This window comes from Schistocerca nitens, chromosome 1 (genome assembly GCF_023898315.1).
Source record: "Schistocerca nitens isolate TAMUIC-IGC-003100 chromosome 1, iqSchNite1.1, whole genome shotgun sequence".
NCBI lineage: Eukaryota > Metazoa > Arthropoda > Insecta > Orthoptera > Acrididae > Schistocerca > Schistocerca nitens.
The window spans coordinates 145,662,637-145,688,523 of record NC_064614.1 but is presented as its reverse complement, the minus strand read 5'-3'; positions in this window follow the sequence as shown (position 1 = coordinate 145,688,523).

Sequence of the window (25,887 nt, the reverse complement as noted above, 5' to 3'; positions counted from 1 at the left end):
CAGTTTCATTTTGATCTCACTTTTCGAGGAAAACAGCTCTGAACTGACTTCAGTTGAATTATGGCACATCAGGCAGAGAACAGCAGTTTAAGTGTTACACGAACATACTTAGTTAAAGAGCATGTGACACTTACCTCATTGTGATGTCATTATAAAACAGAAATCGGAAATATTTCTCGGATACGCATTTCTGGACTGCTGACGTCACAATGAAGGTCTTTATATAGCAACTGAATCCTTTAGAATGAAGATATGTTTCGAAATGTACGTTTCCGGAGTAAAGACGCCACTGAAAAGACAGCAGACGGACTTTATTATTAATTTTTCCAGTCATTTCAATGTTTCAATTTTGCCCGGATTAGCCATTATGGCCACCATGAAATCTTTTATTCCATTTTCATTTAGAGTTGTATCTTAAATTTTATACGATCTTTGTAGATTAGGGTACTACACACAGGACTAGCGATGAAATACGCGGTGTTCCAGACTTTTGTTTGTGTTTTATGCACGTGCGGTTATCGAAGAAGATAGTCGCAGTAATTTCACGTGCGTGCAACCGTCCCATTCTTGTGCTGAGTTCCGTGAGCATATCGAGCAGTACCGTGGGTAAGAAATGAAATTATTTCCACAAGATGGCTAACCCCTGTGTTTACAAAAGGACGTGAGAAATTGTATCTCGTTAACTGGACTTCCTCCCAGTGATATGACCGGAGATGTCTTCTCGATTGTTCAGGTTATATAAGAGTTCGCAATAAAAGCTTATTATGCCAAACTGCGCAGCGTTGGTTCGGTCGCGGAAGAGTTATATCCTAAAGGTGGATATGCCAGCGAAGATCGAGGGTCTCAGTTGCTGTTATGCCGCTGTTCCCAGCAGTAAGTAACTTGTGACGTATGTTGTTGTTGTGGTCTTCAGTCCTGAGACTGGTTTGATGCAGCTCTCCATGCTACTCTATCCCGTGCAAGCTCCTTCATCTCCCAGTACCTACTGCAACCTACATACTTCTGAATCTGCTTAGTGTATTCATCTCTTGGTCTCCCTCTACGATTTTTACCCTCCACGCTGCCCTCCAATGCTAAATTTGTGATCCCTTGATGCCTCAGAACATGTCCTACCAACCGATCCCTTCTTCTAGTCTGTGACGTATGTTAGAATCAGATAATCCATACCTGGTACTCACTGTACGTAACGAATTCTCACAATTACAAAACTTAACAAATGTTCGTGACCACGAGACTACCAGATAAACAAATGTGTAGCGAATCTTTCTCAGTATGTTATTCGATTCAGGTACTGATAGACCAATTCCTTGGCCACTGCAAAATGAAATAAACTTTTTACAATGAAGTTAATTGTTATGCTAAACGTTATTGCTCTTATTATTATTATTGTTAAATGCAGAAAAAGTCTCCGCGCAAACTAATAACTGAAGAAAAATACCAATACAAAAAGCCATAGTCGAAGGAAAAGAAATAATAAGATCTCTGCAAAGAGTCTTAACCCCTGCCCAGAACGCATTCAGCAATTCCACTCTCCGCCATCTTCTTTCTTAGTTTGTAAATAGTGACAGCGAACGTTACATAGTGCAGTTTTTCACAGTGAAGATAATGGGGAAACCAGAAAAAGTAAATGCAGCATATTGCTAACACAGGCACAAAAACACACACACAAGCACACCGTCTCTCACACAGAATTAATTAATGTTGGGCCTAGTCAGAATATTTCCAGTCGTGAAATATCGAAGTAAATAACTTTTCTACATTAAGTTCTGTATGATTGCGGAGAACAAACTGCGAAAGGAAATCAAGTATAATGCAAAACTTAATAAACTGGGAATACCACAGAATGTGGTAACAAGCTATATATGAACAAAACTTTATCTGTTTTTCAAATTTGTAAATACTTTCTTAAAACTCAAATTTATGTGAGTACAAGTCGAAAAGGTCATTTTTCTTGTTTAACAGAAAGAAAATAGAAGCCCACTGGGGTCATTCCATGTCAAATCAACCAATTGTACTACATGATTTGAACTGTGACATCTCAGATTTGGATGAATTTTTTTTTCAGGTAATGTACCCTCTAACACTAGTTTAAATTTGAGATTTCAAATTTTTCTGATCTTTGGTTTTTGAATTTCAAGGGTTTAAAAATAAAAAAAAACCTCCGTTTTTGATCAATCAATGATTGTTTTAAAATGCTGTAGCTCAAAAACTAAACAACCTAAAGAGCTCTAACTTGCACCACTGTTTTCCTCTAAAAATTCCCTTCAATTTGATATGTAACATGACTATGCTACCTAAATCTGAAAATTTTAAACTATTCCAAAAAAACATTTTTTGAAATTTCCAAAATACGTACCCTCGGATTTCTTTATAAAAATTATATGTGTTGTCCAGTCTGACTGACTACATGCATGCAAAATTTCAAGATGGCATCTCAATAGGTTCTTGTATAAAATAACATTTTACTACCGCAATACACACTAGTGAGGTGAAAAGCAGACTATTTCTACGCAATAAATACTAAGGTAGGCCTATGTAATTCTAACAAACTTAAATTATTATGTTAGCCTTTTTATGCAACATTACCCTCTTATTGTTTGTTAATTCATTAAATGATATTTTAATGTGAGAATAAAATATATAAAAAATAATAACTTAAGGATCTTACGCTTTTGTACGACATTCACATTTTATTATAAAAAACGTGAGATTTTCATATAAGGCATAGAAGACGAAGAAATGCTATATCTTCAACATATAAATCGTCGCAACCATGTTGGTGTACTTGTGGAAAGGGGGAAATCCTTTCGAAGATAACGGTGACCGGAAATTTGAAGAGAGGTTTCGTCTTTCAAAAGAAACAGTGTGGTGGTTATTGGATCAAATCCACGAAAGGTTAGAATTTGCATCTTACCGAAATTATCCGGTCCCGTCCATGATTAGACTTCTGATGACATTAAGGGCATACGCAACTGGAGCATTTAATATAGAAATTAGTGACAGTGCTAATGTACATTGTACAATGTCACACAGAATTATAAGTGAAGTGTCGGGAATCATAGCAACAATGTCTTCTCAAGCGGAAGTACGCTTTGTGACGGACTGTTTCAACACACTGGCTGGATTTCCTGGAGTCAATGGTACAGTGAAGTGAACTCACATAAGGATTCAGTCACCTGAGGAACAGAATGCAGAACTTTTCCTCAATAGGAAATCATATTTCTCTTTCAATTGTCAAACAATCAGCGACCATAATTTAATAATACGGGACATTGTGGCTCGGTGGCGTGGCTCTGTGCACGATAGTACAATATTTCGTAATTGCGCTTGAACGGCACAGTTTGAAAATGGTGAAATACCAGTTGATCACTTACTAGGAGATAGTGGCTATGCGTGCAGACCTTACTTATTGACATCACTTTGAAATCCACAGAGTGCGACAGAGCGCCGATATAATAGATCTCACATTACAACAAGGAAGAGAGGGACAATATGGTTTGTGGAAGAGAAGATTCCCCTTTTATCTATGGGAATGAGGTGTAATCCACAAAAGACAATGGCAATTATAGTGAGTACGGCTGTCTTGCATAATATTGCAAGGAGCACAAGCAAGGTAGAGCCACCAGAAGATACGGAAATTGTGCGGCTGCTGAGGCTATTACGTAGCGAGAGGGGCCCCGTACTGGTTCGGGAGCTAAAGGCACATTCGGTAGTTTTTCTTTGTAGGTCTTGATGCGAGAAGGAGCCTTTAGAAACACTTTATTTACATTCACAAGCGTGGAAATCACTTTTTCAGCAAGACGATGTTCTCCATGAGGAAAGCACGTCACATGAATCAAATTGGGATAAAATACTCGTAGGGCTTTCCCTGCTTTGATCATATAGGGAGCAGCATCTGAAATAAACACAAACACCCTTTCATCTGCAGACGAGTCTGGAAATATTTTTCTAATATTCTCATTCACAAATCTGGCGATCCTAGAATGATTTACTTTTTCAAATTCTTTGCAGGCCGCTAAATAGGAAGAAGGAGGCTCTTCTTTTAAGGCACCAATAATTAAATTTGCAATGTAACGGTCACAAGTGTCCGTAGTTTCGTCAACTGAAATCCAGATAATGCTGTCCTTAAGTTCATTGCGTATTTCTTCCAGAACATTTCCGTAAATTGTCGGTATGTAAATTTTACGCAATGTGATTCATCTGGTATATTTTGATTTAAGCAATATTTGCGCAGGAAGCCTTTGAGGATAGGGTTTGTAAGTATGTGAACAGGAATATTGCTTGCAATGAATGCTTCACGTAGATCCATGTTAAACGGACTTTTCTGGTTGTTTTGGACAAATCCCTCCTACTGCAACTTGCTGCTGTCAGAAGTCGTCGTAGACCTTTCTTCTGCATTTCTGCGATATGAAGACTTGTTTGACATGCTGGTCTATTTGAAACTTTTTTTTGCACGAAACGTTTTTCTCGCTAACTCGACAGTATAAAACAATTCCGTCATATGTAAATGTTCCAGGATGATCAGCTATCCACGAAACAAATTTTTTTTTCGGGCGGCATGGCGCACAACACGTTATACACTACACGTCGTAACACGTTCAACAGTGTACAAGTAAATAGAAAGCTAAACTGAGACAATGGACGTGCGACTAAAAGCTTGCGTAGTTTAATTTAATTTTTGTCGACGCGTGCGGTATGACAGCGGAGAGGATTAACTGGGGGCGCGGGCGCAGGAGCATTGACCGTGTTTGCCTGCTCCTGTTCCTCTTCTGTAATGATTTCGCTAGGCATGGCCTCTCGGTTAGCGATTGCACGCAGTTCTAGGTCGCGGTCAATCTGTGAGACAAAAAATGTTCAAATGTGTGTGAAATCTTATGGGACTTAACTGCTAAGGTCATCAGTCCCTAAGCTTACACACTACTTAACCTAAATTATCCTAAGGACAAACACACACGCCCACGCCCAAGGGAGGACTCGAACCTCCGCCGGGACCAGCCGCACTGTCCATGACTGCAGCGCCTGGGACCGCTCGGCTAATCCCGCGCGGCAATCTGTGAGACATGAAAACTAGATCTAGCTAGAGACCACCCGATAAATTTTTAAAATATTGTAATCATAGAGCGAAAATATTCATCGTCACTAGCTTTTAGTTAAAATATGCAATAACCGGTGCAAAGGCGCCAAATATGCAAATTCATATGCAACATGTAAATGCATTTAATCCGGTCTCTAGTGATTAGTATTATAAAAAATGACCAAAAAATTGCGCCACTTGCATTATTTGCACCGTTTGTGCTTGTTTTTTTATTTGAACCACTTACTATATACTATTTTGAACTCAGCTAATCGTTACATGCAACCAGTATCGCGGACACAAAACGTTCGAGATCTGCATCTTAGGATTTGCATGAGTGTTCTGCAGTTAACAATTCAGTGTTCAAAGAACCACTTTTAGACCATTTATCGGCCGTTAGACCATTTATCGGCCGTTTCGCTCGCGAATAGCACGAGGGTAAAACGAACACCTAAACCTTTGCGTGAGAGCTCTGATTTCTCGTATTTTATTGCGACTGTTATTTCTCCCTATATACACTCATGCTCATAAATTAAGGATAATTACAGAATGTGGTGCTACACAACGTGGCACTACACAAAACTGGCGCTAATGGCATAAGCACATATGGAACACACACGACACAGATCTGTAAGTCCACGGTATTGGTGATAAGTTGAGAAAATCGTCCCGAAACACATGTGCTACAAAACGCCACTGTTTCCTGCGCATGTACCCTGACATCAATATGGGATATGATCACCATGCACACGTACACAGACCGCACAACGGGTTGGCATACTCTGGGTCAGGTGGTCGAGCAGCTGCTGGGGTATAGTTCAAATGTGTGTGAAATCCTATGGGACTTAACTGCTAAGGTCATCAGTCCCTAAGCTTACACACTACTTAAGCTAAATTATCCTAAGGACAAACACACACACACCCATGCCCGAGGGAGGACTCGAACCTCCGCCGGTACCAGCTGCACAGTCCACATCCGCAGCGCCTTCGACCGCTCTGCTGGAGTATAGTCTTCCATTCTTGCACCAGTGCCTGTCGAAGCTCCTAAAGTGTCGTAGAGTTTGAACACGTGCAGCGATACGTCGACCGAGAGCATCGCAGACGTTATCGATGGGATTTAGATCTGGAGAACAGGCAGGCAACTCCATTCGCCTAATATCTTCTGTTTTAATGTACTCCTCCACGATGGCAGCTCGGTGGGGCCGTGCGTTATCATCCATCAGGAGGAAGGTGGGACCCACTGCACGCCTGAAAAGGCGGACATACTGGTGCAAAATGACGTCCCGGTACACCTGACCTGTTACAGTTCCTCTGTCAAAGACATGCAGGGATGTACGTGCACCAATTGTAATCCCACCCCACACCATCAAACCACGACCTCCATACAGGTCCTTTTCAAGGATATTAATGGGTTCGTATCTGGTTCCCAGTTCACGCCAGATGAAAACCTGTCGAGAATCACTGTTCAGACTATACCTGTACTCGTCCGTGAACTTAACCTGGGACCACTGTTCCAATGACCATGTACTGTGTTCTTGACACCAGGCTTTACGGGCTCTCCTGTGACCAGGGGGCAGTGGAATGCACCTTGCAGGTCTCTGGGCGAATAAACCATGTCTGTTCAGTCGTCTGTCGACTGTGTGTCTGGAGACAACTGTTCCAGTGGCTGCGGTAACGTCCCGAGCAAGGCTACCTGCAGTACTCCGTGGCCGTCTGCGGGCACTGATGGTGAAATATCGCTCTTCTTCTGGTGTTGTACACTGTAGACGTCCCGTACTGTAGCTCCTGGACACGTTTCCTGTATGCTGGAATCGTTTCCATAATCTTGAGATCACACTTTGTGGCATATAGAGGGACCGTCCTACTACCTGCTGTGTTTGACCAGCCTCCAGTCGCCCTAGTATTCTACCCCTCGTAACGTCATAAATATGTGTTCTCTGAGGCATTTTCAACGCACAGTCACCATTAGCACGTCTGAAAACGTCTGCACACTTACTCGCTGCACCGTACTCTGACATGCACCAACACACCTCTGCGTATGTGGACTGCTGCCAGCGCCACCGTGCGACGACCGCAGGTCAACTGCACCACTTGGTCATATCCCAAGGTGATTTAAACCCGGAAACCGCCCACCAGAGCGTTGTTTCACCATGTATCAGCATTATCCTTAATTTATGAGCATGAGTGTACGTGGGCGTTAATAAAATATTTTGGCATTCGAAGACGAAAGTTGGTGATTGAAATTACGAGTAAAAATCTAGGCGCAACGAAAAACGCCTTTGTTTTGAATGATTGCCATCACAACCCGCGTATCATACCTGTGACTCTCCTGTCTTACGTGACAATGCAGAACGAGCGGCCCTTCTTTGAACTTTCCCGATGTCCTTCGTGAATCCTACCTGTTAAAGGCCCCATTCCGCGCACTGTACTCTTAAGAGAACGGGTAAGCATAAGGTAAGTAGTCTCTTTGATAGATTTGTTGCACGTTCTAAGTGTTCTGCCAATAGAACGCAGTCTCTGGTTTGCCTTCCCCACAACATTTTCTGCATGCTGGTTCCACTTTAAATTGCTGTAATTTTAATCCCTTGACATTTATCTACAAGCTTTAACCTTGGTTATTTATCATGTAAATCAAATATAGTGAGTCTCTTCCTGTCGTTTTCGAGATTTCGTGGCAGTACTGCCTAACGTTTATGTTACTGTAGGGAAACTGTTTTGGTATCTTGTGAAAATTTCTGTAGAAGCTGTTGGCCATTGACTCTCTGAATTTAAATCAGGCAGCCAAATACACAATCAATGCAAGGACCAGAGATCTACTATAAAAGTCACATGTTACTGTAATTAGCTGTGGTTGACTTTCACAAAGCATACATTTCATATCTGAACTATATTGTAATTTAACAATCGGGAATGCTAACCTGCTTGAATCCTGTACCGTTCTGGTACATTCATTTGCATAGCAACCAACAGCACCTGTTAATGATAGGACTGACACAACTGGGAAGTTAGAATGCTTATCGCTTTCAAAACAACATATTCTTTTTTTGTGGTATCTATGGGGCAAAGTGTTCGAAGCAAGGTGACCTATCATAAGCTATGTGGGCGGTACCTCGCTGATAACCAATCGAAGAAGTGCTTTGTTTTCTCTGCAGCTAACTCACTGTGAAAAATAAACAAGCCATTGCCTAAGGTCAGAGTCATCATGTTTCAAATGTCACCCGGACATTAATACTTCCAGCAGAACGTGTGACTTGATTGCTTCCGTATATCCTCCACTGACACAGAGTCTTCTGTTATTCTGGAAATAAAGTATGCAAGCTAAGTCGTCTTTGGTTGTTTTAAAACAGCTTAGCGTAAGAATGTCTCTTGAGGCCTGCCACTGAAACACATTGTGTAAATTCCGTAATGGTTGCTCGAAGTAGCTGCTTGACATTTTCACACATACAGTCACGAAACACAGGTTTATATCTATTGTGTCGAATCTCTTTTTATTTGTTTCATACCTTTCATCGTATTTACCTACTCTAAAAGGGGCGTTCAAGGAGAAACGAGCCGGAGGCATGATTACGGAAACCAGTAGCTGTATATTAGAAGTATTCACCCTGGCAGTTGAGACACATGTCCCACTGTGACACAAGGCGGTGAATGGCTGTCTCATAAAATTCTCGGGTCTGCAATGTTAACCAGTTCCGCACGTACAGCTGGGCGTCGTCGTTATCCGAGGTGGATCTTTTGCCTCTCAGAGCCTTTTTAAGGGGACCAAGACGGCCCCCTCCTGGTTCACTTCCTGCAGCGCGGGACAACAGTGAAGGCCCAGCGCTACTCGCAAACCTTGACCACCCTTCGCCAAGCGATCAAATGAAAACGACTAGGCTATCTCACCCGTGGGGTCATTCTGCTCCACGACAATGCAAAGCCTCATTCGGCCGACACAGTCGCGGCACTCCTGCAGAAATTCAAATGGGAGGTTCTCGGCCACAGTCCGGACTTCTCTGCCTGTGATTTTTGGTTCCCTTAAAAAGGCTCTGAGGGGCAAACGATTCACCTCGGACGACGACGCCCAGCTGTACGTGCGGAACTGGTTAACATCGCAGCCCCGCGAATTTTATGAGACAGCAGTTCACCGCCTTGTGTCACTGTGGGACAAGTGTCTCAACAGCCAGGGTCAATACTTATAACATACAGGTACTGGTTTCTGTAATTATGTCTCCGGCTCGTTTCTTTTTGAATGCCCCTTATATATGATCATTTTAACTTTATTGCTTTATTGTTTTTTTTTTTTTTACGTAAGAGGTATCAACCAAAATGTGTGGTAATTACATCGAAGAAATTGTAATAATCGGGAGTGGTCTGTCACCTCACTCTGGTTTGACAGATAATTTGTAAATGTAAGAAATGAAAAGAAGTTATCACCAACCCGATCCCAGAGTGGTTCTGTTTAGCAACATTGAATGGGTAACGAGAGGACACGTAATGCGTTCGGTCGTTCTACCTTCGTACAATTCGTCAGTGATCCTTTCTTTACGGCCTCTGAAAAGAAAGATACGAATATTCATACAAAGATATGGTTGTTATCATAAATTCCATCTACACATTCACAGGAAATATTTTATATTTTACATAAAGTTACGGTACGGAGAAACACATGTGCTTACTTTTTTTTTAATTTCTTGGTCTGTGGTATTAACTGTTTAGCCAGAGGAGTGAGCAACTATAGATTTGGTATACAATATCGTATATACAACACAGACATTAGAAATTACATTAATTCCAGGTAAACTTCATGGTACATAGCCAGCGCAGCCATGTATCACAGGATCACGCTGGAGCTAGTGTGTCTGACTTAAAACTGGATACCCGCTTCTTTTTGCAGCAACCTGGCAATACTGGAGTAGTCCGTTGTGAACGGCTGTCGAAACAGGGCCGTCACATGGCTGAAGTCTGTGGTCTCTGCAACAACTACACGAAAAGAAGAGGCAAGGATAATTACACTTTCGTTTGTTTTACAGCAAAAGATATAAAGAGTTCGCTTCCGTTTCGCCTCTTCAGCAGAAGTCTCTGACCAAACGTTTATATTATTATTTTAGTTACAAAATGTGTTTTACAAAGAAAAACAAAACAAAAATTCATCACATATCTCATAGTACTGTTATTCTCCGCCTCCGAGGCGTAGCGGTAGCGTTACCGCCTACCACGCAGGGGGCCCGGGTTCGATTCCCGGCAGAAGACTGGGTATTGTGTGTTCTTCATCATCATTGTATCATCATTGACTTGCAAGTCGCCGATGTGGCGTCATTTCAATTCAGTACTGGTATTAATATGTTTCTGTTGGTATATTTTCATCTGACACTTTAGACGGTTGTAAGTTACATTCGGACCATGCATATACGTACCGGATGGTTACAATTAAACTTTCTCCTATTTAACACCTTATAACAGGGAAATTCATTACCGTACAAGTACCAAACTTCGTAGCATTAATGTTCAGAATACGGGGTGCATGATCTCCACGCGCCACAGCGCTTCGGTCCAGTTCCAACTATGCTCACCAGATGCCGTGATCAGCCATCGTGATCCATAGTCTCACACGCCTGACCAGTCGCAGTGCACCTGTTGACGTGTCAACATGAGCTTCTACAAAAGGAGCAGGGAATTATTGGTGGGGCTCTGTTATTAAAACAACAGTAATGCTGCAGCTGCACTTCGAGAATATCGCCGGCTGACAGGATCACGGAAGGGTCATCTTTCTCCACCTGCTATGTGGAGCGTGATGAAGAAGTTCGACCAACTGGAGAACAGGTCGTCGCTCAGGGAAGAGGCCGACGGCCGGTTGCACCACAGGTGGTTGATAAAGTCGCTGTTGCTATCCCAGACAGCGCTGAGATCAATTCCCGATCGTCAGACAGTTGAACATCCCGTGGTCCACTGTACGAAAGGTGGTTAGAACCAATCTCAAATGGAATCCATATAACATCCGTATAGTACAGCGGCTTGCACCACAGGACGCACAACAACATTTTGACTTCGCTCTCCACTTTCTCGCAAGGATTGAAGTTGATGAGGACCACCCGATGGACAGAGGAAGCTCATTTTTCTCTGACGGGTGAGGTAAATACACAGAATTGCTGAGTGTGGGGATGTTCACCTCCAGTCACTGTGCATGACGTTCCCTCTGTATGGTGAACGTGTCAATGTCAGGTGTGGCTTCACAGCTAGGTTCATCATTGGCCCATTCCTTTTTGAACACGTTGACGCTCAAGGCCCAAAGACTTGCATTGGCCAGCGTTACTGCGATATGCTTCGCCAGAATGTCATACCCGCCTACAGGAAAGAGAGGCATTGAACTCAACAGTTTTCATGCAAGATGGGGCCCCACCGCTCGTGAAGTTCATCTCCTTCTCTGAAACACATTTGGAAACGTTCGAATTATCAGCCGATGATTTCGAAATGCTTGGCCGTTACGATCACCTGATATCTCACTCCCTGTGATTTCTGGTTGTGGGGCTGCCTGAAGGATGGGGTTTACCAGGGTGACATTCACACATGTGCTGATCTGAAGCGCAGCATATCAAGACAAGTAGGCAGCATACCTACGGGCATGCTTCGTTCTGCTGTGCAGAATGCAATCCTGTGCTTTCAGACTCTTCTGGGCACTGATGGGCGCCATTTGAGCCCCTTTTCTACAGTAATGGTACCGATATGTAATGGTATGAAGTACCTTAGCAGCACATTAAAAATGTTTCAGTTGAATTGATTCTACGTTGTCTCGCTTCCCCAGATCCTTGACATTAATGCTACCAAGTTTGGTACTGGCACGGTAATTAGTTTCCGTTTTATAACGAGTTAAATAGGAAAAGTTTAATTCTAGCCACTGAGTATTTCATGGATAGCACATGCAACACTATACACTATAAGACAAGACGGTCAGTGCCCTCGTGGAAAAATGTTTGCGGTTGCCTGCGGAACCATGATTGCACCCAGGCCCCAAACATATGGAAATCGCATGGGGAAAGATAGGGACTCAAATGTGTGTGAAATATGGGACTTAAGCGCTCAGGTCATCAGTCTCTAAGCTTACACATTACTTAACCTAAATTATCCTAAGGACAAACACACACACCCATGCCCGAGGGAGGACTCGAACCTCCTCCGGGACCAGCCGCAAAGTCCATGACTGCAGCGCCTTAGACCGCAGATAGGGACTGTATGGAGAATCAGATTCCGGGAAGTCATGATGATCGTTTTCTTTGACTATAAGGACCCGCTGCTCGTTGACTTTATCGCTTCACAGTGGGATGAATGTATTAACGGTGATGGCGATTACTTTGGAAATAATAAACAATTTACTTACTTTTTCTAATCTGTCTCGTTTTCATTTGACTCTGCCTTACACTCGCAGTTAACAGCCTAAGAAACAATGTTTATGTTCCGTTGCTTTAGTAGCGGCCAGATATGGCTCTCTTACAGGCAACTCAGGCGGCATAGGCACCTCGAAAATTTCGTCACGTTACATTGCTCCTGGATAGACGTAGATGTTCTGCACTGTGCATGAGGCAAGCAGAAATCTTAGAACAGAGAAAATGATGTATAAAATTCATGTTTGACCATCAGCTGCTTTTTTATTTGAAACCTAAATATCGTCCGGTTTGAGTGAAGATGGTCTGTGACTGAAACCACTCGATATTTGGGTTTTAAGTAAAAAAGCAGTTGACTGTTCAAACATGTATTTTATAGATTACTTGACGGCTGTTGATAGTCACGTTCCAAAAATGTTCAGACAATATGAGGCTGCATTCTTCTCCAGGTAATGGTTACTAGCCTCGGATCGGTGTCCTGTAATAAGTGCAGCTACCGGAATAATTACGTAAAGAGATACGCAATAAAGAAGAACGTGAAGATGGTCTTTTCTGGAATTTGGTAATGTGTGACGGGACAACGAATACAACTGACTGCGAACTACCCCGTTATCCAAGCTATAATGTGGATCCTACTGTGTACGACAAATTTTCATTAAGTATTTAAGACATCAGAAAAAAGTACAATAGTTGATAACAACGTTTAGATGGGCAGCAGAAAAAATAAATGCGAATTAGAAGAATAGACTTCGAGTTACTGCGAACAGTTCAGTGATAGGATTTTTCTCATCAGAATCGGCAGAAAACCAACGCCAACAAGTTCAGCTACGTGTAGCGACGCAACAAGACGAAGAGAGAGAGGAAATACGCGAGGACATTGACCGTGTAGTTTACTATGTAAAAGGAGATGGTCAGAATAATCATGTGGGATTTGAATGCGGTAGTACGATAAGGAATATGAGAAATAGTTACGGGAGAATATGGGCTTGTTAGTATCAATGAGAAACAAGAAAGAGTGAGTTCTGCAATATATTTCAGTTAATAATCCAGTATTAGAGTCAGAGTTTAACAGAGCTTTGGGAAACTTATGATCAAATAAGGCATAAACGCAAGAGGTTGAGGTGTACTTGGAGAAGGCCTGGAGATACAGGAAGATTCCAGCTGGATTACATCATGCTCAGACAGAGAAATTCCGAAATCAAATATTGGACTGTAAGGCATACTGAGAAGCAGATACAGACTCGACTCACAATCTTGTGATGAGAAGAGTAGTTGAAGAAACTAGTCCGAAAGTATCAGAGCGCAAGGAAGTGGGATATTGAAGTGCTGAAGAATAATGAGATGCGTCTGAAGTTCTCTGAGGCTGTGGATAGTGCGAAAATGAATACTACAGCAGGCTGTTCATTTGAAGAGGAACGGAAGTCTCTAAAAAGAGTAATCACAGAACTGCACAGACAAACATAGGTACAAGGGAGGTAACTCCGAACAAACCTTGGCTAACACAAGAAATACTTCACTTGACCTATGAAGTAAGGGACTAATAAAATGTTCGGGGAAATTCAAGTATACGGGCAGATAAGTCATTTGGAATGAAATAAATACGAAGTACGAGAAAGCCAAGACGAAATTGCGACAGGAAAAGTACGAAGAAATCGTAGAAGAAGTAGTCGTCGGAAGGACTGACTCAGTATATAGAAAGGTCAAAATAACCTTCTAACCTTCAATGGAATCAAAAACAAGGACGTCAACACTAAAAGTCAAATCAGAATTCGATAGGTAATTGCAGAACAGCGGATAGGTGGAGAGAGTACTGTACGTCGAAGGGGGACGACTTGTCTGATCAAGTGGTTGTGGAAGAAATGGGAGTCGATATAGAAGGCATAGGGGATCCAGTATTAGAGTCAGAGTTTAACAGAGTTTTGGGGAACTTTCGATCAAATAAGGCATAAACTGTAGATATTATCCCTTTAGAATTTGTGAAATCATTGTGCGGAAGTGACAACCAAACTTCTATTCAGATTGATATGTAGAATCTGTTTCAGCAAACATACCATCAGACTTTTGGGAAAATGTAATACACACAAAGAAAGCAAGACTTCATAAGTGCGAAAACTTTCGCACAATCAGCTTAACAGCTCATTCATCCAGGTTGCTGACAAGAATAACATAGAGAAGAATGACAAAGATTCTCTTAGATGACGATCAGTGTGGCTTTCGGAAAGTTTGATAGTGGAAGCAAGATACAGAAAAATCAAGATACGCTCATAGGGTTTATCGACCTAGAAAAAGCTTTCGATAACTTAAAATGGTGCAAGATGTTCAAAATTCTGAGAAAAATAGGAGTAAGCTATAGAGAAAGACGGATGATATACAGTATGTACTAGAACCAAGTGGGAACAATAAGAATGGGAGACCAAGAACGAAGTGTTCGGATTAAAAAGAGTGCATGACAGGAGTGCAGTCTTTCACCCCATTGTCCAGTCCATACAGCGAAGAAGCAATGACGGAAAGATTCAAGAACGATGAAAAGGGTGAAAAAATGTCATGAGATTCGCTGACGAGCCTGCTATCCTCAGTGAAAGCGAGAAAAAATACAGAATCTGTGGCACAGAATATGGGCTGAGCATAAACCTAAGAAAAACGGGAGTAATAAGGAGTGACAGGAATGAGATTAGCGATAAACTTAATACAAAAACTGGTGACTACGAAGTAAGCAAGGACATGAAAGAGCAGATTAGAACTGAGAAAGAGAGCATTCCTGGCAAAGAGAAGTCTGCTAGTCCTTATTCTGAGGGAGAAATTTCTGTGAATATGTGTGTACAACACACCATTGTATGGTGTTGAATCATGGACTATACGACAACCGGAAAAGAAGAGAATCGAAGCATTTGAGATGTGGTGCCACAGAAGGACATTGAAAATTAGATAGATTGGTAATATAAGGAATGTGGAGGGTCTCGGGGAATCGGGAAAGACAGGAACATACGGAAAACATTGGTAAGAAGAAGGGACAGGATAATACGACATGTGTTAAGACATTAGGGAATAAGTAACGAGCGAGCTGTAGAGGGTAAAAACAGTAGGGGAAGACTTAGATTGGAATACATTCAACAAAAAATTGAGGATGTATATTGCAAGTGCTACTCTGAGGTGAAGAGGTTGGCACGCGAGAAGAATTTGTGGCGGGCCGCACAAAACTAGTCAGAACACTGATGACACGCAAAAAAGGAGAGATAAGAAAAAGATGGAGTGGAAAATGTAATTACGAGTGCAACGGAAACGAACTGGAGGTGGACAGGACATCTAGCGAGGCGAACTGTTTCACTGCGGAAAATCGTAACACGGTCCCTGACTTCAGCCGTCGCACGGACGCCAAAATGGAAAATATTGAAATAAACGATATCGGAATTGAAAAACAACTGCTATCACTTAGTAGCGGAAAAGCATCCGGACCAGACGAGATACCCGTAAGATTCTACAGTGATTATGCTAAAGAACTTGCCCCCTTTCTATCAGCAATTTATCGTAGATCTCTGGAAGAACGTAAAGTACCTAGCGACTGGAAGAAAGCGCAGGTCGTTCCCATTTTCAAGAAGGGTCATAAATCAGATGCGAATAATTATAGGCCTATTTCGCTTACGTCAATCTGTTGTAGAATAATGGAACATGTTTTATGTTCTCGTATTATGACGTTCTTAGATAATACAAATCTCCTTCATCATAACCAACATGGATTCCGCAAACAGAGATCATGTGAAACTCAGCTCGCCCTATTTGTCCAAGAAATTCACAGTGCCGTAGACACTGGCGAGCAGATTGATGCCGTATTCCTGGACTTCAGGAAGGCATTTGATACGGTTCCGCACTTACGTTTAGTGAAAAAAATACGAGCTTACGGAATATCGGACCAGGTTTGTGATTGGATTCAGGATTTCCTAGAAGAAAGATCACAACATGTCATTCTTAACGGTTCAAAATCTGCAGATGTAGAGGTAATTTCGGGAGTACCGCAAGGAAGCGTGATAGGACCTTTATTGTTTACAATATACATAAATGACTTAGTTGACAACATCGGTAGCTCCGTGAGGCTATTTGCAGATGACACGGTTGTCTACAAGAAAGTAGCAACATCAGAAGACTCGTACGTACTCCAGGAAGACCTGCAGAGGATTAATGAATGGTGCGACAGCTGGCAGCTTTCCCTAAACGTAGATAAATGTAATATAATGCGCATACATAGGGGCAGAAATCCATTCCAGTACGATTATGCCATAGGTGGTAAATCATTGGAAGCGGTAACGACCGTAAAATACTTAGGAGTTACTATCCGGAGCGATCTGAAGTGGAATGATCACATAAAACAAATAGTGGGAAAAGCAGGCGCCAGGTTGAGATTCATAGGAAGAATTCTAAGAAAATGTGACTCATCGACGAAAGAAGTAGCTTACTAAACGCTTGTTCGTCCGATTCTTGAGTATTGCTCATCAGTATGGGACCCTTACCAGGTTGGATTAATAGAAGAGATAGACATGATCCAGCGAAAAGCAGCGCGATTCGTCATAGGGACATTTAGTCAGCGCGAGAGCGTTACGGAGATGCTGAACAAGCTCCAGTGGCGGACACTTCAAGAAAGGCGTTACGCAATACGGAGAGGTTTACTATCGAAATTACGAGAGGGCACATTCCGGGAAGAGATGGGCAACATATTAATACCGCCCACATATATCTCGCGTAATGATCACAACGAAAAGATCCGAGAAATTAGAGCAAATACGGAGACTTACAAGCAGTCGTTCTTCCCACGCACAATTCGTGAATGGAACAGGGAAGGGGGGATCAGATAGTGGTACAATAAGTACCCTCCGCCACACACCGTAAGGTGGCTCGCGGAGTATAGATGTAGATGTAGATGTGGCGGTCAGACTGTTGGATTCAAGGATGTAAGAAGATACCAGGATAACGTAATAGAATTGTCAATTTATGTGGGTATAATATGCAACCAATGGCTTTCTTTGAATTTTGATTCGATTTATTTATGAACTAGTTCTCAAACCGCTGCAGTCTGCTCATCAGGTGGTGGCGTTGCAGGAACGTTATCTGGAGCACGTGCAACTAAACGGTGTGGTTGTGGTGCTGGTGGAAATGACGGTGATTTAGTTACCGTTAACGAAAAATTTATGGAACGGAAAGACTGTTATGTTTAACGATAATTACACTGCACTGCCTCATTGTATTCACCACAAAATTCGTTCTAAAACTGGACATTTTACCACTTATACCCACACATACACAGCATTTAGTTGCAATTGGTTTCACTATCATTCACAGTAAGTTAGGTCTGAACGCTAAGTATAAAGAAATGAATATCCTGAAGATCACGCTTTTCTCATCGCGATCTTTGAGTTAGCCGGCCTGAGTGACCGAGCGGTTCTAGGCGCTACAGTCTGGCACCGCGCGACCGCTACGGTCGCAGGTTCGAATCCTGCCTCGGGCATGGATGTGTGTGATTCCCTTAGGTTGCGAGGTGCCGGGGCTAGTAGTGTATTTATCACTAAATTCTACTAGAATCCACATGTGTAAATCATGCTCTAAGCCCCCCCTATTCTAACTCCGACTTTTGCTGTTGCACAAGGATAAAACAAATATGCGAACTGACTCTAATCAACCCTGCTAGTGGAGTAGAAGAGAGTTTGGCACCTGCAATAATTTAATTTGATAAATAAGTTAAATAAACAAAGGTTTCATTAGCATAGTGAGGAATGATAGGGTTGCTCTATTGATTAACAGAAAGAAAGTTCTGTCCAAAATAACAATATGATTTATTAAGATTAAACGCAGAATAGTAAAAGAGACACAGGAAATATAAAACATCAAATTGGCTAAAATTGGAGATTCATACAAACACAGTAAAGGTGAAGTTGTCCCTAACTTAGATCGTGAGGTTTAAGACGAAGTGGTATGTGGAGCCAATTCCTTTCCACTCAAATCTCAAGAGAGACACACAGCTAACCCAATAGTAATTGCTGCTACTCGAAACTGAACAAAGTTAGAAAAGGATGAACAGGCGCGCTCTGCTGAGCTCTGATTATCACCTAGGAAAATCCCTATCTGCCGGTGCTGCGGACGTACATTACCAACAGTCTTCTTATCTCCCAGAACACGATCTGGCGTACCGCAGGCGAGGGCTGGTTGCTCCGACGTCCTCGACCGAAAGGCGACTGCCGACTACTCAGAGCACCCGTACAGGCCGAACACCGAACATTCCCGCCCCCACGACAGTGGCCGTGGTTACGTTCCAATCAGCAACTCGAAAACCGGCGGAAATTCCACTCCATTGCCGGAGCACTACCATTCCACCAATGGAGATTCTTGGCGCCAATTTCTGTGCTGATTTTGCAGAAAGTGCGGGAATTTTCCCGCCACAACTGCGTGGGTACACAAGTCATTCCCACGCCTCGCTGGTAGCCCGCCAGAAAGTGTTTTCGCAAAGTTTCTCTGAAGTAACGGAACCTCTAGCCCAGCCGCTACTTCACACCCCAGCGGGCGTGTCTCTTGACAATGTCGGCGTCTGAAAAGCATTCACTCGACTGCCTCACACACGTCGGCTTAACTCTCTCCAGTTCCACAGAGCCCGCCTGTCACCGGCCCACCCGGGTGACGAGAGACGCTGCGTGGGAAGTACGCGTGTTAAGGAAAAGCAACCCTCCACCGCATGCAACTAGAGAGGAGAATCGTAAGATAGAAATATGAGAGGGGGCTCATGCCACCTCTCATTGCCCCTACGCCATTTTAGATTGTAATTGGTGAGCGGTTGGCTCACTTAGGAGCAAGGTAGTGAGTCAATCGCCCAAGAACAATCTTACAAAGTGACTCCACATACCGCACTCTATAAAAAAGATCATTGCAACTGAAAAATGCAACTCATAGAGGGAGGATTATTTATGATGTAGCCAACTTCACCTTCTTAATATGGAACACTAACACTCACATCACACATCCATACCCAGGGAGCCCCTTCCAAACACCGATTCACGCAGACATTCACGCTCTAAACATGGCCCGGGCATCTGAGCCAAATATGGAGCAGTTTATTCTTTACAATCAGAGTTGGAGTGCTCCGCAATTAAATGCCCAAGATGTTACAACAATTTTAATCATTAAACTAACCTGACCTCACTCACACATGATAATATTTAAGTTAACAATCTCTTTGTGAGTTTTCAGAATCTAGTTACAACCTCCGATTCATTCTGTCTCCCTGCAGCAAGAATAACCTTTACAAAATGTTCCCTGAACTGATGGTCCATTCACAATGACAGTGGTGGTATCTGCTTCAGTTTATGGGGACTTCAGGCACACTGTTAGCATACACACAACAATAAACACAAAATACAAAAAAAACATGATGTGGAGAACAATACAGTAATCTGTAATAAGAATTACAGTGTAAAACACAAACGCATACAAGGTATAACATACATTATAGAAACAACATAAGAGAAAGAAATTTAAGAAAAACAAAAAAACAAGGTTCATGGGACATCAAATTGTGCGTGCACATTGCACAAAGTTCACGACTGTGCTGAGAATGAGGCACTAAATCACATTGTTAGAAATATCCGTGGCACTTCACTGATTCCACTGTACTGACATCACATAAGGCTAAACGTCGGTTGTAGTTGCTACGTTGTGGCAACAGCAATAGGGAGTTCTGGAGTGTCTGCAGTACGCTGTTGAGATTGTAGTCAGACCCACGCATATGATCACGGCCGTATGGTAGGAAGACACAGTGATAGGCTCTCCTCACGTCGATTAATTGTCTCTGAGGTCTACTCGTTGGGATACATCACTAGTCTAGGTCTCTTCTCTCGCTGGACAGAACTTTATGTTTCCCAATATTGCAGTTCGACGAGGGATGATGGCACGTGGAGTGACTCCACAAGTGTGTGAGGTCATCCATACAGGATCGAACTAGGAGCGACTATTGTTAAAAACTGCTCTCTAATAGAGAGGAGAAGTAAGACATGAGACCATACATTTGTTAGTGTGGCACGATACTGCTTTGTGTATGCAGATCGGCCAATGCTAGTGAGTTGTAAAAACCCAAACAGGTGAGTATAGAGCGTCCCTTTCTGTCCTGAGGCACATGAGGCGCAGGTTCTGACACGATATGTGATGTTCTTCGTGTACTCACGACAACGTGGTCTGCCGCAGGGAATCCCTCCAAGCGGCTGCCGCGTCCGGAGAGCTAGCAGGCTGTCGCGTGTCAGGGTCAACGGCCAGCCCCACTTTCGCTTGTGGCGGGGCGAGGGTCCCGTGTAATCCCTCAGGTAGGCAGCCGGGTGACTGTCAGCGTGTAGGACGGGACGCTCGCCCTCTAGCAGGTAGCCGAAGACCTCTTGTTTTTGCGCTGGCTGGCCTCTGCATTGCCACGTTCCTCGTCATCTGTACAATTCTTACAAAAGTCTTATGCCTAACTTTTTCCCATGACCTTCTATGTTATAATAAATTTACATAATGAAACATTGATGGTCTGTCATTTCAGACACTCTTATTTTACTTTTATAGTTATTAATCTATGGCAATCATTATAACATCTAATCTAGACATGGAAATAATTTATTTTGATATATGTGTAGAGACCGATCTCAGTATGTACATGGTGTGTGATAACTGATGCTTTGTAATGGATGAACAACTAAATGTGCGGGCCCGCACTAATATTACTATTAATTATATAGATCGACAGTAGACATGCTTCAAGAATTAACTACCATATCCCAACGATCTACATTCTACGTCTTTTAATTAAATTATGTTGTTATGCAGGTCTAAGTTTTACTGTGCTATAAAGAACATGCAACTACGCTACTTTCGCTCGCCCGTCGTCCCTCCATCTCGGGTCTGTGGTTTGGTGACCTGAAAAATAGCAACTCAACAGGCGCGCGCCACACTTGTGGTAGAAAACCCCCACAATATTAATCTAGTTATTGTTAGATCCTACAGTTTAACTTATCCTAGTATCGTACTTTCCCTTTTATTTATTTATTTATTTTATTTTATTTTATTTATTTATTTATTTATTTATTTATTTTTTTATTTACCTTATACAATACCCTTACATAGTTCCTGTTACGCTGAGATGTCTTGCTGCTCGCCGCTATTGACGACAGTGATGTGCGCGCCGTACGACATGACCTCCGAGTTTTCATTATGCCTCACTGAAACTCCAGAGACTGGGTTAGCCATGGCTATACACGACAATAAATTTATAGTTGCAACTTCCTTCTCTATGTGAAGCGGTTTTCGCGATCGAAGTACACCTTTCCAGAAGCAATGTAATATGACCAAGCCAGGACTGGTTCCTGTTGAGGATTCAGACACCCAACACACGCCAGCTACACAGTATGTCACGAATATCCAAGTACAATTCCTTGGTGATTCATCTGTGACAAAAACGAGCAGCACGCTAAATCCCCAACCAGCACATTAGCATGGTAGGCTTTTATGCCCTCATTTCTCTCGTCTAGGGCACCATTAGAGTCAAATGCTCACAGGTTCACCCCGACTTGCAAGACAACGATACCGGCGCAGCTCTGCAAAAACTATACTGCCCATATTCACCCTCGAAATCGCGCAATATACCACAATCGTGCAGTGCACTGACGCGTGCCTGCAAGCATTGGTATGAACGTCTCACGAACTGGTTGTGGCCGCTATGGAGCGTATCACGACCTCTCAGAACGCTTCTAAGAGCACGTTCTTGTATGCGCCCGTTTGTGCGACGTCTCGTCACTCATCCTTATCCCTTAACATGGACACCAGATAGGAAAGGACAAAAACATTGCTCATGAAAAGGTAGTGTCTCCTACTCCATCGACATTGGAGATCGCAAACATAAACAAAAAGAGGATAGCAGCAGTAAATTCTTATGCAAGACAACGCAGCGTGTTAATACTTTAGCAATCTTAATCTATTAATGTAACGATTATTGTTCCCCGAACAAAGGTTCATATATTTGCCTATTCTACTATGTACATTTCTTACACTACTACTATTCTACGAACTCCTTTATGTGAGATATGTGGTGGAGTCCTATGGACTTCTTTCCTTTCAGCGTCTCCAATTCATAAGCATTGTGGTGAGCTGCTCTCCTTATACGGTACGGGCCGTTGTAAACAGAATAGAATTTTTGGCATTTCATTTTTTGTTTGTTCGAAAGTCGGAAAGACTTAACGAGCACCTTTTGTCCAACTTGGAAGTGTCGTAGACGAGCTCCCCTGTCGGCACGTCTCTTCCTGACCTCTGCTGCAGCCCGTATCCTCTTGAGAGCCAAATCCACTATGGCTTGGTGCTGCGTTCGCGCCCTTGGTGGGAAGTTTACGACCTTGGTTATCAAGTCCTTAGGAATCCAGTTTTTTAGTACTGTAATGGGTGCCAATTTTGTTATCCCATGGGGTGCCTCATTGATCACCTCCTGGAAGTCTTTAAGGAAAACGTCCCATGTCGTGTGCTGTTTGTTACAGTACAACCGGCACAAGTTTCCGAGTTCTTTAATAACCCGTTCTGCAGCATTCGAGCTCGGATGGTGTGAAGATATAAAAATGGGATCAATTTTACATTGACGCAACGTCTCCTTCCATGTTTTTGACTTAAACTGTGGCCCGTTATCAGAAATGATTCTACTCACATGACCAACCTGTGGTAGGAAATCCCGGATGAGGGCTCGTGATACAGTTCGTCCTGTCGCCCTCTTCAGTGGCGTAAAGGTAACGTATTTGGACGTTAGTTCAACAAACACTAATACGTAAGTATATCCTCTTCTTGTTCTTGGCAAAGGTCCCATCAAATCTGTTGCTGCTAATTGTCTTAATCTGGTCGGTACGATTGGGTATAATGGTGCCTGCATGCTCACAGTGGTGTGCTTAGCCTTTTGGCAGTCTTTACACACCGACAGTACCCTCCGAATTCGACGCTCCATGTTTCGAAAGTAACACATGGTCCTTAGCTTGAGATTGCACTTGCGTGGTCCGAAGTGTCCATAGCTAAGGTGAGTATGCCATATAACCTTGTTTATTAGGTGTTCAGGGATGCATACCCCCCATTCAGTGTCATTGGTATAATTTCGGTGGAAAATTATGCCTTTACGCAAGAGGTAGAACTGCCTGATGGTGGCGTGTCTTCTGTCTATCCATTTCTGCTTCAATAACACTAGGGCAGGGTCCTTGTCTTGCTCCTTCTTGATGTCCTGCATACTACAGGTAATAAAATTCTCAAAGGCTACTTTCTGCATATAGTAAAGGCAGTAGTGATTTTCCTCTAGATCTTCTTCCATGTTGTGCTCAAATCCGATCGGTGACCGTGATAAGGCGTCTGCAATAATGTTCTGACTGCCGGGGATATATTCTATCGAAAAGTTGTACTGCTGTAGATATGATGCCCACCTAATGAGCCGCCTGTGATTAAGCTTTGCAGTCATCAAGAACTCGAGTGCCTTGTGGTCTGTGTAGACTTTCGTCTGGCGACCAAACAGAAGGTATCTGAATTTTTCAAACGCCCATACAATAGCCAGCGCCTCTAACTCGGTTACTGAGTAATTCCTCTCGCTCTTGGCTAGTACTCTGCTAGCAAACGCAATTGTCTTCCACACCCTGTTTCCTTCATGTACATAGTCTTGGAACACCATGACACCCAGACCGGAGTATGAACTGTCCGTTACTATGCAAAGCTCTTCAGCTAAATTAGGGTGTGATAGGATGGGTGCTTGTAATAATGCGAATTTTAATGTTTTCCATTCGGATTCGGCCGCCTCATCCCATTCCCAAGGAATCTTCTTTCCTGTAAGTTGATGCAACCGAGGACTGCTCTGAGTTTTGACATGTATAAAGCGGTTGTAAAAATTTATGATCCCCAAGAACCCCCTTAACTGCTTCTTTGTCGTAGGAATGGGAAACTTTTCAATCGCTTCGATCTTTTCGGGATTTGGCGCAATGCCCTCACCCGTGATGATATGTCCTAGAAATTTCACAGAGGACGTCCCAAAATTCGATTTTTCGATATTGATAGTCACACCGTATTCCTTGAATGTCGCTAGGAGTTCACCGAGGACCGCATTGTGCTCTCCCCAAGATTTCTCCGCGATCAGCAAATCGTCCACATAGCTGGTGACATGACGTTTCAAATTATCGCTTAGTATGCCGTCCAGCCCCCGAATGAATGCGGCAGATGAAACGTTCAAACCAAATGGTAGACGACGAAACCGGTAACATCTTCCAAATGCTAAAAAGGCTGTGTACTGTCTGCAATTTGGATGGAGCTCGATCTGCCAGAAACTCGATTTTAGATCAACTGATGAGAAGATTGATATTCCATGGAAGTTTTGTAAGAGTTCCTCTAATCGTTCCGGTCTGTCTGTTTCGGGTTCTATTATGGTATTAATTTGTCGCGAGTCCAAGACTAAACGAATACTACCATCTGCCTTCTCGACTACTCTTAACGGGTTATTATAGGCTGAAGCCGTAGGTTCTATTATTCCTTCACTCAGCATTCGCGTAATTTCAGCTGCTACTTTCTGTCGATATGCCAAGGGGATTGGATAGGGTGGCACACGAAACTGGTTGTGCGGACGTACACGAAATTCATATTGGAAGTTCTTTATTGATCCTGTCTTGGGAAGGAAGACCTCCGCATGTTCTACTAGTAATTTATGAAGTTCTTTGCGGTGTTCGCCCCTTATATTCTTTATTGCTTCCACTTTTTCTCCTATTTTCTCCTTTATTTCTCCCATTATTCCGACTTCATTCTCATCCGTGTCCTCTCCCCTATCCGCAACGTCGTCCTGTTCTTCCTTTCTGTCTTTCAGACACGCATAGTTTATCCGAACACAGTTAGACGGTAGTTGAGCTGGGATCAGCTGATCGTCGAACTTAATGTGGACGGGATTCCCTTTCCTCAAAACCACTTCACCTCGTCCTAGATCAACTATCGCTTCATGTTCATTTAGGAAGTCCGTTCCTATTATCATGTCGATCGCCAGATTTGGCACGATCCAGAAGTTAGACTCTATTTTGTGTCCTTGGCAGGAGAATTCCAGTCTTGTTTGTTGGGTGACCTCCGTACATTTACCCGCTAATGCCCCTTTTATTTTGGTTTTCTTAACCGATAGGACAGGCCAGTCCATCTCCTGAGAGCACCTCTTGTATGCTGCCTCAGATATTGCTGTTATGTAGCTTCCACTATCTATTATCGCATTCAGACTCTTTTCAGCTATTGCTACTGTGATAAGAGGCTGCCGATCATGTCGAGGAGTTGCTTTATGTTCCTCGAGCAGGATTTCTGATAAATCTTCGTAATGTATCATCCGTAGTTGGCCAGGTCCGAGATTACGTGCGAAATTCCGGCGGCCTGTGTTCGCACTAGTCTGGCGTCAATCCCTAGTTAGGCTCCCCCTCCTCTGAC